The sequence below is a fragment of the Rhinopithecus bieti genome, unplaced genomic scaffold (assembly GCF_001698545.2).
Source record: "Rhinopithecus bieti isolate Rb0 unplaced genomic scaffold, ASM169854v2 scaffold_20150, whole genome shotgun sequence".
NCBI classification, from domain to species: Eukaryota; Metazoa; Chordata; class Mammalia; order Primates; family Cercopithecidae; genus Rhinopithecus; species Rhinopithecus bieti.
In genome coordinates this window covers 4,284,090-4,296,409 of record NW_016810565.1, presented here as the reverse complement: position 1 = coordinate 4,296,409, position 12,320 = coordinate 4,284,090, and the positions used below count along the sequence as shown (strand labels likewise).

At 43.2% G+C, this 12,320-nt stretch overlaps 1 long non-coding RNA gene across 1 annotated transcript in view; it reads left to right on the top strand.

The window, feature by feature from the left end:
- The window catches only part of LOC108542360 (uncharacterized), a 12,101-nt gene extending 10,249 nt beyond the window's left edge, over positions 1-1,852 (top strand). Inside the window, exons 3-4 of the long non-coding RNA XR_001889247.1 lie at positions 981-1,046; positions 1,822-1,852. This is a non-coding gene — a long non-coding RNA (uncharacterized LOC108542360). The remainder of the gene's footprint in view (positions 1-980; positions 1,047-1,821) is intronic.
- The last annotated feature ends 10,468 nt before the right edge of the window (positions 1,853-12,320 follow it).

The window sequence follows — 12,320 nt, the reverse complement described above, 5'->3', positions numbered from 1 at the left end:
AAAAAAAAAAAAAAAAAAAAAAAAAAAAAAAAAAGAGAAAAAGGCATTTGAAAGCTAGACAGCTGAATCCTTCCCAGCATGACTGAGCCCGCTGCTCCAGGGTCTTCCTTCAAAGCATGTTTAATGGGAGACAGCGTTGTCCCAGTAACCAAGCTGGGACCGGAGTCCCAGGGAAGGGCTCATCAGGTGGCCGCTCTGCCTTAAAGAGTGGTACCTTCAGGCCCTTTTCCAGTCAGGGAAGGGCCTGGGGGTCAGGGAGAGAGCTGGAGGACTTGGGGAGGCAGGGGCTGGGAGGGAGAGTGGGGGAGAGGAGCGCTGGGGGGTGCAGGAAGGTCTCTGGGCAGCTGGTGGGTGTCTTGTTCTGCAGCACTCTGCACCCTGGTACATCGTCCTCGGTCCACCCAACGTGGAATGATTCTCTTCCCTCTGGATACAGCCCCTCTAGCTCCCTTTTCACTTTGAGGCGTTTGCCCCCTGCGAATCAGTTCCCTGCTACCCTGAAAGATTTCTCTCATACCCCAGGCCCCTCTGTTCTTTTAAATGGCACCCTCCACACCCAGCCCTTCATCTCCTGCACTGTATTTTCACTTGTTGATTTAAAAATCCGTTTATTATGGGACATTTCAAACAACATAAAATTAGAGAAAATAGTACGTATTTTTACAGTTCACTCAATTTTCATATTGCCATCACCCGGAAATGGATGCCATCAAACCCTCGCCCCTCTTATTTTGTCTAACCCCTAAACTGTGCCTCTACCCCACTCCCCAGCCCCTACCCCTGGACTATTTCAAAGCAAATTTCAGACACCATATTGTTTCCTCTGAGCATTTTTTAGTTTGTATCTCTAAATAAGCTTTTCTTTCTTAAAAATATACCACAATACCATTATTACAGTTAAAAATAACATTTCCTTAATATCATCCAACATCTACGCAGCATTCAGATATTCTTGATTGACTCATAAATTTCTTTTACAGTTGACTTGGTCAAGTCAGTGTTCAAACTATCTCCTGCCCTTTCAAGAGGATCTGGGGCTCTAGAAAGTAAGTATGGCTACAAATTTAGGGGTTGAATATCTGCCTGGACCTTAAATGAGAAACTCAACCTCAGCAAACCTCAGTATTCTCACTGAAAATGGAGCAAGTTCTGGATCTCTCCTTGGGTCATTGAGAGGGTTAGAGCATTAACCCCTGAAGCCCCCAGCCTCATGTCTAATATGTCAGAGACACTCAGCAAACAGTAGCTGCGAGAATGATTCTTTTTCCCAGAAATCTTTAAAGGGAAGATGGACAGGGGTAGGCAAAACATAGCTGGCTATCATCCATAAAACAAAAGGCTCCTGGCAGTCCAGGCCCCCTGAGTGGTTAAAACAGCACATACACCACATCCCAAAAAGGGCAGCCTACAGTCTGGGGGCTGGGTTCGCTTGGCCCTCCTGGCTCGCCATTCAGCTGCCTGACCTCAGCTGTTGTGACCCGGGACCAACGGGGGACCCCGGCAGGTGCCTATCCACTAGATGGCACTCTCTACTGTGAGTCCAGGGGGGACCACCACCCCAAACCGCTTTGCCCACTGCCCAGCCCTGGGGGTACCGCTGGGGGATGCACACCACTAAAACATCTCAGATAATTTCTAAAAAGCACTTCTCGACGTGTCATGCAAAAGATGCAGTGGTTTTTTTCCTTGCATAAATCCCAACCAGATTGCAGGAGCAGAGGGAATGAACATTTAATGACTTTGCTGAGGCCAGACACTGGTATGTCTACACTCTCTTTAAATCCTCACCCCGGCGACATCTGATTTCCCTTTATTTTACAGATTAGAGGACTTTGAGAGGTTAGTGACTTGCCCAAGGTCGGCTAGGAAGCAAGACCCAGGATTCCAACTCAGGTCTGTGTGATTCCTCTGCAAAATGGAAAGGTGGAAGGATGGATGTCAGGTCTGAGGGAGGGATGGATGCCTGCATCAAGATGCATGCATAGACGGAGAGATGACTGGCTATCTGATGAATGCTGGTTATATGGATGAGTGAGTTGAAGCACAGGTGGTGGAAGGAGAGAGGAATGAGAGAGAATAGTCAATTTCTCACCAAGATCAAAGGCTTACTTGATCTTTGAAGAGAGGTTCCCTCTGAATGGAGCTCGCTGGTGAAGCTCCTGCCTTCTGTTCTGCTTCTGAGCACACTGACTGGCTCAGGAGGCTCTGGGACAACAGGTGGGATGCCAGCTTACAGGGACCAAGTCCCAGCTGTGGTGCTGGAGCTGCTCAGTGGCAACTCTCTGTCTCTGCTGCTTTCACGCAGCACTGAGGAATAGCAGGCATCCGCCTTTCCACTGGCTCTCCTGGATGACTAAGCCCTAAGCCCCAACCGCATACTCAGCCCTTCACTGGCACTTGGCATAATTTTATCTCCTCTAAATCATCACAGCCACCCTCCACAATAGCAATTTCCATTCTCAATTAAGCGAAAAGGAAACTGAAGTTTAGGAGTGGCGAGTGACTTACCCAAAATCACACAGGGAGGAAATGCAGACCCAGGATTTGAACTCGAGTCTTCTTTCCTTCCAAACTCATCCCCTCAACCTGTTTATCTCCTTTTCTCTCTGTGACCGTGTCTGAAGAAATCTGCCTTGGGGTTGTCTTATGTTGGACTCACTCTCTTGGTCTGTCAGTGAGCTGAACTTCTCATCCAATCAAATCCAAGCTTGTTTCCCAAGTAATATCTCTAGTGTATTCTATTTGTAATGATCACACAAGCAAGGGCCACACATATCACTGGCATCCTACAGTACAATTAATCAAGTCAAATTAGATTCCTGGCATCTCATATTCTGACTGAATGCTAATGGTAGCAGATGTAAAAATGACTCCATTGCAAGGCAAGGCGGGAGGGGACTGGATGGAGGGCTGAATGGCGAATCAGTAAGCCTCACTGCAGACCTGGGTTAATATTAGCAGATAGGTTTTGAGAACCTGCTTATGGGCTAGGCCCTGCTTCACACATCCTAGGTGCTAAGGTTTCAATCTCAGCTTTGCCATTGACTACTTTCATGAGTTTGGACAAGGTATTTAATTTCCGTGCCCCATTTTCTTCAGTTCTACCAATAGTACCTTACTAATACCAATAGTACCTTACTAATGAGTACTTGAGGATTAAATGAGGCAAACATATAAATTCCTTAAAAGAGAGCATTCTAGGCTGGGCATGGTGGCTTGTGCCTGTAATCCCAGCACTTTGGGAGGCTGAGGTGGGAGGATCCGTTAAGCCCAGAAGTTTGAGACCAGCCTGAGAAACATAGGGAGACCCCAATCTCTACAAAATATTTAAAAATTATCTGGGTGTAGTGGTGCACATCTGTGGTCCTAGTTACCTGGGAGGCTGAGATGGGAAGATTGCCCTGGGAGGTCAAGGTTGCAGTGAGCCATGATTGTGCCACTGCACTTTAGCCTGGGTGACAGAGGGAAACCCTGTCTCCAAAAAAAAAAAAAAAAAAAAAAAGGAATGCTTTCCAGATGATGAGCATTCAATAAATATTTACTTACAATGAAAATTACAGTAGTTACAAGTGTTGTTATTGAGGTGTCATTTGATGACAGACAGGTAAGAATCTTTCTCCACATTTTACCAATAGCTGGACAGGTGCTCAGAGAGGCCTGTGTGCTTGTCTTTGGAGAATGAATCAGTGAAATAGAAACAAAAATACTAATTTAAAACTACAAGTGCTAGTGATAGAAGTAAGAGTTCTACGCAGCAAATGGGCATGATCCATCTAAGGAAAGATGAAGCTGTAAGAGAGGTGAGATGCCCGTGAAGGAATTTCCTTGTGATATGGGGGCTTACACAGGGGTTGCATGGGAGCTGGAGTTGCAAGAAGCTGAGTAGGTAAAAGGCAAGATAAATAATTACAGTCCTCTGAATCAAAGTTTCTGAGGTTAAAATTCATTAAACTTCATGGTTTCTAGCAGTAGTGAGCAAGGTTCCCCAGTTCTCATTTATGATTTCATTAAACTTCTTTCCCTACCTGTTTTTTGGGGGAGAAATAGTCACTTTAGAAACGTTTCTTGACTTGCTCTTTTGGAGGTGGCCAGTTGGAAAAATTCTGAGTCTCTTACCATGTGGGGCATGAGGACTGGGAAGCCTCCTTCCATTCCTGGGGCAGCACATCTGTAACTTGAGCCTAGGTGGCATGTGGCTGCACATGGGGTGCCTCTGGCGGGGTGCACTCGGATGCTCTTAACAGCCAGGTGGGAGGAGATGGGTCTAGCATTGGTGCTGACTTGCTGGGCTGTGTTGAGTCTAAGCTGTGATCCCAGCATTGCCCGACTTCAGATTCTGTGAAGTGCTGTAAGAACTGTTGCCCCTGCAGCTCCTCCAAGATGGACAGTTTATTTATTCATCCAGGTCTAATGGTACATCCTGGGGATAACCTCTGCTTCTGGGGCTGCCTGTGTGGGAGGTCAGAAAAACCTCTGCACCCCCGCCGCCCCGCAACGTGATTTATTCTCACACTCACATTGCCGGCTGGCGGTGGGTCATTGCTGCCAAAATGAGGCATCGGGAAGAAGTGGGAAGGCTGACTCCGGAGCGACACTGCCTGGGTTCGCCTCCCGGCTCAGCATCTCCTTGCTGTGTGACCACTTATAAATCATCTAACTTCTCTGAGTCTTAGTTTCCTTAGCTATAAAATAGGACTAGTAATGCTTCGCTCAAATATCATCATCTCCGTGAGGCTTCCTCCCTCATGTCCTACTGTCCTGTCCTGCTTTATTTTCTTCCCTAGTTCTTATCACCGTCTTTTATTCCATGCATTAGGCTTACCTTTTCTGATGATTTTCTGTTCCTATCTCCACCCACAGGGATGTTAATTCTCATGGGATGGGGATCTGTCCGTTTTGCTCACTACTGTATCCCCAGCACTTAGACCCAGCACCGGTACAAAGTGCATGCTCAAAAATTTTGGGGGAAAAATTTATGAGATACTATTGAATCGTATCCACTCCAGAGGAGTGTCAATGTATGCAAAGTAGGCAGCGTGGTGCTTGGTACAGAGTATGCATTCAATAAATATTGGCTAATTATGATTATTATGTCTAATTCACAGGCCTGTTGTGAGAATCAAACGAGATAATGTATGCTGAGGCATGCTGTGAACACTGCGTGCTGGGTACAGAAGGTACAATATTAATGATCCCTGCTGCTTGGAGGGAACTTGCACTTAAAATGTTATGCTTTTCATTTTCACATTAAAAGGGCATTAAAAAAAGAGATCAGCACTTGGGAGGGAGGAAAGGCTGGTGGGATGATCGCCACCTGAGGCTCAGGGAGGGACAGGTTTTCCCCAAGGCCCCACAGTATGAAGAAGGCAGGAGCAGGGCGCCACACTGGTGGTCTTCCCACGACTCTCTTATGAAAGTCCCCCAACGGACAGATTGATGTGTATATGACATTATACACATATACCATAACTCTATATAATACATAGAATTATTTTCAGGTCCCTGAGTTGCTCTGAGGCCAGTTGTGCCAGATGGTGCACACTCAGGACAGGCTGGGGGGAGAGGAAGGAAACTGGCTGTGTATCATTGCTAAGGCCCATAGTGAAGCCTCTTTTGGTTTCTTGGAATCAAGTTTGAACATCAAGAATCTCACGGCATAGACTTCTCTAAGGGCAGTCCGATTTCACAAAATGAATTTTCATTTTCCAAAGCGCATCCCTTAGTTGGATTTCTGTTTTTCAGGGTACTTGTTTAAGCTCTGATGCCGTGTCCAAAAAAGAACAGACCCCCAACAATTCCCTGCCCGAGTCCCAAACCCTTGACTTGATCTGAGCATTGAGCTAATTCATTTCTTTGATCAAACTGGGGACTGTTTAACCAGTCAGGTGGGCGTCATGGGACGGGGAAAGGGCGGGGTGTGCGCAGGTGTGCAAGGCAGGCTACTTGAGGGATGGGCGACAGTTCAGGTCACCCTCCGGTTGGACCCACGAGGGTGCTGCGTTCCTCATTCTACAAATCGTACAAGTCGGGGCACAAGACAGAGAAGCCAGGTCACGTCTCTGCAGTTACACAGCTCATGAGTGCCTGCTGGGGTGGAACCTGGTCTGTCTGTCTGTCTAACACCAGAGCTCGGGCGCTGCTGCAGAGGGAGCCAAGATTTGGGTGAGGGAGGGTCTCAGACGTGGGGTGGAGGGTTTTTTTGTTTTTTTTTTTTTTAACCTGGTTGCCATTGGCGTGAAAATAATAACATAACTTTGCTTGGGGACTAGTGCTGCGACTATCTTGCTGATGGGGAAACAGGCACAGAGACGTTAGCTTGTTTTCCTGATGTCACCCAGCTAGTCTGGCGTTAAGGCTGGATTTGGGAGGTGGGTACTGAGGTGTGAGCGTATGTGCTGTACCCATTGGGCCCACTGGCTCATGAAGTGAGCACAGGTGCAGATGGCTCAGTGATCTGGGTTTGAGGGCTTTTACCAACCCCGCAGCCGTGAGTGTGCTCTGAACTCAAGCTTGTATATTTCACACTCTCCCTTGACGCTTCTTTTTAGCCTTCATTGAAAACTCCTGCAAGCACTGACCCATGGGAAATATTTAAGAATACATATATTACGTATATGTTGTAAATATATATATCTGGAAAGGGATTGTATCCAGGATGTTTGGGAGTGGTTGTTTAAGGTAGAGGGAGGCAGGGGCATGAGAGGGGGAGGGATGGAGGTGGGGACCACCAGTGGTAATTGTCATGGGTGGTTTTAACAATCAATACAATAAGAGAGAGGCATGCCAGCAGGAAGGATGGGAGTGGGTTGTAAACCAGGGATGGTGATTAATTCTCCACAACTGAGGGGCATTAAAAAAAGAGATCAGAGCAGTTTGTGGCTATTAATTTTGTTGTTAAAAATAATCAAGGAATAAAGAAATAAGGTAATAAAGGCCTTGAATGGAACAATTTTGAGAATGTGTTCTAGGCAAAGGATTATGACTAATCCAGGTCTGGTAACCTGATATTAACAAACAAAAAAGGCCTCGTAGGCTATTTTCTTTTTTTTAACCAGCTTTATTTTCCATAGAATGGGCACACTGGGGTTTCTCTGCCAGAGAAGGTGAGTGCAGACAAATAAAAGCCGGCTTCATGGGTGTTGATTGAACAGTTAAAAATGAATGAATGTGCAAATAAAACTAGAGACAGCCAAGCATGTACCAATGATGGCAATGTGTTCCTCACTCCCCAGCTTCATAAATATATCATTGACAAATAAATATTATATGTATTTGTATTGTATGTATTTAAGTTGTACAGTGTGACATTTTGATATACATATATATTGTGAAATGATTACCATAATCAAGCAAATTAGCATATCTGTCATCTCATATAGTTCCCTTTTACTGTGTGTGCAGTGAAAACACTTAAGATCTACTCTTTTAGCAAATTTCAAGCATGCAGTACATTATTATTAATTGTAGTCACCGTACTCTGCATTGGGTCACCAGAACTTACTCCTAACTGAAAGTTTGCATTCTCTAAGATCTCCAGATTCCTCTCACTCCTGACCCCTAGCAACCACCTTTCTAGTCTCTGCTTCTGTGAGGTTATTCCAAAATAAAAGCCAGGTTCTAGGCTGTTGAGGTTGACAGTAGGCAGTATATCAACAGGTATACAGAATAATCACTGGTCTTGGGCTAAATGGTGACTTCAGGTGTGGTGGCTGCATAGTTAAAAGTGAATTCATCGAGTACAAAAGTGATGAAATGAAAGAATGTCAAGAATGGACCACAAAGACAATGTTTTATGACCCAAAGATTAAGATTCATCCACTTACGTACAATTATGGACTATTTAAAATAAAACAAGACTTTTACCTCAGTGGATAAGAAGTATTTGGATGTACTAATCAATATTTTTGTTCTGGATCAGTGGTGGGTTCATCTGTGTTTACTGTGTTTAAAAAAATAAATGAAAACGTTGAAAAGGGTGAGTAGGAGTCAAATATGATTGTTACTCCAAGTCTGCATCATCTACGTCTGTTAGGAAGAATATCTGAGTTGGCTCCTTCTTGGGTAAGATGCGTAGGGACCTATGTTTGTGATAGTCATGATTCTTGTTTTTGATTAGAGTGGCGAATTAATATATACTCATTGTAATAATACAAATTAATAAATGAATAATTGAATACAAGGAGAGCTGTGCTTGGGCCAGTGGTGAAACTGTCATGAACTAAAGATTATGATTAATACTGTGCTTCTCACCTGATGGCCATTAAAAAAATCTAGTTTTTTTCATCCTTTTTAATATCTGCCTTGTGTTCCACAGATTGGAGGCTCCAGAGTGATATTAATGACACTTCGTCGATGAAGATCTTGATTGTGACCTCTGTGGGAAATGAGCCATGAACCAACCAATGTGAGTAATGTTTAGTGTTGTTGTTTTGAAGTTGGGTGGTGGGTTGATGGTTTATTACATTATTAAACGTGAATCAACACATAAATAAAGTCAAAGATGACGGGCATGATGAGAATGTCATGAACCAAGGGTGATTAATTTCATTTAGCATAACTGTCACCAAATTAAAACACAATATTACTGGGCTGTTCTCTGTAGCAAATGAGCAAAGAAAAAAAGCACACACACACACACATATCCTACATATATATCACATATATCATGTGTTATGTTTATACATGTATCCTATATATATCACATATGTAATATGTATTATGTTTATTTTTTGTGTTTTCAGGCTGGGGGTGGGTTTATATATGTTTATGGGGTAATTAAACATAAATGGATGCATGTATAAACAAGATCAAAGAGAGTCAAGCATGACTAATGAAGACAATATATCATGATCTAAGATTTATGATTGCACAGTTCTGCAAATTGGAGAAACATCAAAACACAAATATTTATGCTGTTTCATTCATTTCAGTAGCATTCCACTATTAATTTATGCACTACACTTTTGCATCAACACTTCCCTATTGAAGAAGTTTGGGATGTTAAGTCGGTGGCAGAGGGTCACATAGGGAGGTAAGGTATTGGCCGTTTTCTGTTTGTTGAATAGGATTCATCATTGTTCTTTCATGATTTTAGTTTAAAGTGATAAATAAAATTAAAAGGGCCAAGCATAGATAATGAGGATAATATTTCATGTAAAGTGAGGCTTATTAATTAAATTCTATACAAGTAAAGGCCATTAAAAATGATCCAGGGTGTTTAATTTTCTAATAGTTGCTGTTTGTTGCACAGAATGGACAAATCGCAGTTTATGTAGTCATGCAACATTTATGAGAATTTTGACTCTTACTTGGGTAGATAAGGTACTTAAAGAAAATGTAATTAATAGTTGATGTTCTTAAATCTTGGCTGGAGAGTTGTTCAAGGGTGTTCATCAATAAGTAAATGAATGAATGAACAAACACATGAATAAAGCAAGAGAGAGCAAACATGGGACAAAGGTGATCATATCTCATTGTCGTAGTTTCTTTTTATTGTATGTAGCTTCAACATCCATTTCGAACCTAAGTTTAACTTTCTCATTCCAGAAGCAGGCTTACTCACCCTTGACACAGTTTGTAGTTCTCCACCTCCTCCCAGTTCTTAATGTGATAGATCCAGATAACTGCCTTGTACAGCCACCTCCAGGATACTACCTTCCTAAGGAACAGCTAGATACACTGACCCCACAGCCTATATGGACCACACAATTATACTGGCTTGCTCTAAATGCACCAGTGAGAACTCTCTGCAGGAAACCTGCTTGGGAAATGCCACAGCCTGCAATACAGGCTTTTCCCTTCCCGCTGGTCCTGTGAGGCATGCAGGATCTGTAAGTAATAAACTGCTTCTGTTGTTTCATTTCAAGTGTTTTGTTGAGTTGCTTCCTCTGTGTCTCACCTGACCAACACACTTCTATCTAACTTCTTTCCTGGTCAGGGATCTCCTAGAGAGTAGCTACCTTGGTAGGAATAGACTGGACATAGGTCAGACAAGAACCACAGGGGGACTGTCAGTGTGAATAAGTTTCCTGTGAGAGGGACACCTGGTAATGGATAGGATACTTAGACATTAGACTGTCTGCTGGGATAAAGACATATCCCGTAAAAGACACACTGTAAACACCCATGACCACCCCTCCTGGATCCCCATCAGGCAGAGCCAGAATTTATATTCACTCTCTTGAGACAGACTCCAAGACCATGTTAGAGGAAAGTACAACACTCATTATCCTAGAATTATGATTATTCCAATTCAGTTCATCCAAGACCCCTTTAAAAGTGCATTGGTTAAAGAGTTAGTTAATATTCTTGTTTTTGCATGGTGGCATGTTGGATGTTGATTTTAGTACTAAAAATAAATAAATAATTACATAAGTGTGTAAAATAAACAAAAGGCCAAAACATGGACTGGCGATGAGAATGGTCCAAGAATGAAAGGATTATGGTTAAGTAAATTCTGACTTCCGTACAAATAACCTGCCTCATTTAACTTCCTTTACCAGCTGCTTTGTATTTCATTTTGTGCATGTACATAGTTTATTTACACGTTTGCCCATAAATAGAAATGTGGGCTGTTTACTCTGACCAAGGAGCACATAAAGAGATGAAAGATGATGTCAGTATTCTATTAGTGGAGTAAGAGATAGGATTTATGGTTGCTCATTACAACTTCTTTAGAAATAATCAAATCAGATAAAAAAGTATCAGCATAAACCAGTGATGATGTTTCATGAAGCAGAGATCATGATTAATCCAATTAGGTTCATTAGAAAAAGTTCTAGAATATAACCTAAGTGTATTTTCTAGTATTGTCCAATGGAACTTTCTTTTTTTTTTTTTTTGCCTTGAGACGGGTCTCACTCTGTTACTCAGGCTAGACCTCCCTAGGCTCAGGTGATCCTCCCACCCCAGCCTCCTGGGTAGCTAGGACTACAGGTGTGCACCACCACACCCAGCTAATTTTTGTATTTTTTGTAGAGACAGGGTTTCCCCATGTTGTCCAGGCTGGTCTTAAACTCCTAGGCCCAAGCAATCCACCAGCCTTGGCTCCCAAAGTGCTGGGATTACAGGTGCGAGCCACCATGCCTGTCCCACATAGACCTTTCTGCAGTGATGGAAATGTTCTGTAATCTGTTCTGTACAGTATGGTAGCTACTAGTCCCATGTGATTATTGAGTCCTTGAAATGTGGCTGGTGTTCATGAGTAACTGAATTTTTAATATTACTTAATTTTTATTAATTTAAATTTAAATAGTCACATGTGGCTACTGGCCCATGCAAGTCTGATATCCAGTGGGGCCGTCAAATTTTAAAGCTACTACATTAGTCAGTTGTGTTAGGTGGTTGGTTCATGGCAGTTTTTTGAATATTAAATATGAATATATAAATACAAAAGTTAAATAAAAGAGAGTTAGTTATGAGGCAGTGTATTAGTCTGTTTTCACGCTGCTGATAAAGACATACTCAAGACTGGGAAGAAAAAGAGATTTAATTGGACTTACAGTTCCACATGGCTGGGAGCCCTCAGAATCATGGCAGGAGGTGAAAGGCGCTTCTTACATGGTGGAGGCAGGAGAAAATGAGAAAGATGAAAAAGTGGATACCCCTGATAAAACCAACAGATCTTGTGAGACTTATTCACTACCACAAGAACAGTATGGGGGAAACAGCACCCATGATTCAAATGATCTCCCACCAGGTCCCTCCCACAACATGTGGGAATTATGGGAGTACAATCAAGATGAGATTTGGGTGGGGACACAGAGCCAAACCATATCATTCTGCCCATCGTCCCTCCAATCTCATCTCCTCACATTTTAAAACCAATCATGCCTTCCTAACAGTCCCCCAAAGTCTTAACTCATTTCGGCATCCAAAAGTCCACAGTCCAAAGTCTCATCTGAGACAAGGCAAGTCCCTTCTGCCTATGAGTCTGTAAAATCAAAAGCAAACTATTTATTTCCTAGATACAATGGGGGTGCAGATATTGGGTAAATACAGCCATTCCAAATGGGAGAAATTGGCCAAAACAAAGTGGTTACAGGGTCCATGCAAGTCCAAAATCCAGTGGGGCAGTCAAATTTTAAAGCTCCAAAATGATCTCCCTTGATTCCAGGTCTCACACAGGCCACGCTGATGTGAGAGGTGGGTTCCCATGGTCTTGGGCAGCTCCCTCACTGTGGCTTTGCAGGGTATAGCCTCCCTGCTGGCTGCTTTCACAGGCTGGCATTGGGTGCGGCTTTTCCAGGCACATGGTGCAAGCTGGTGGTTCTACCATTTTGGGGTCTGGAGGACGGTGGCCCCTTTCTCACAGCTCCACT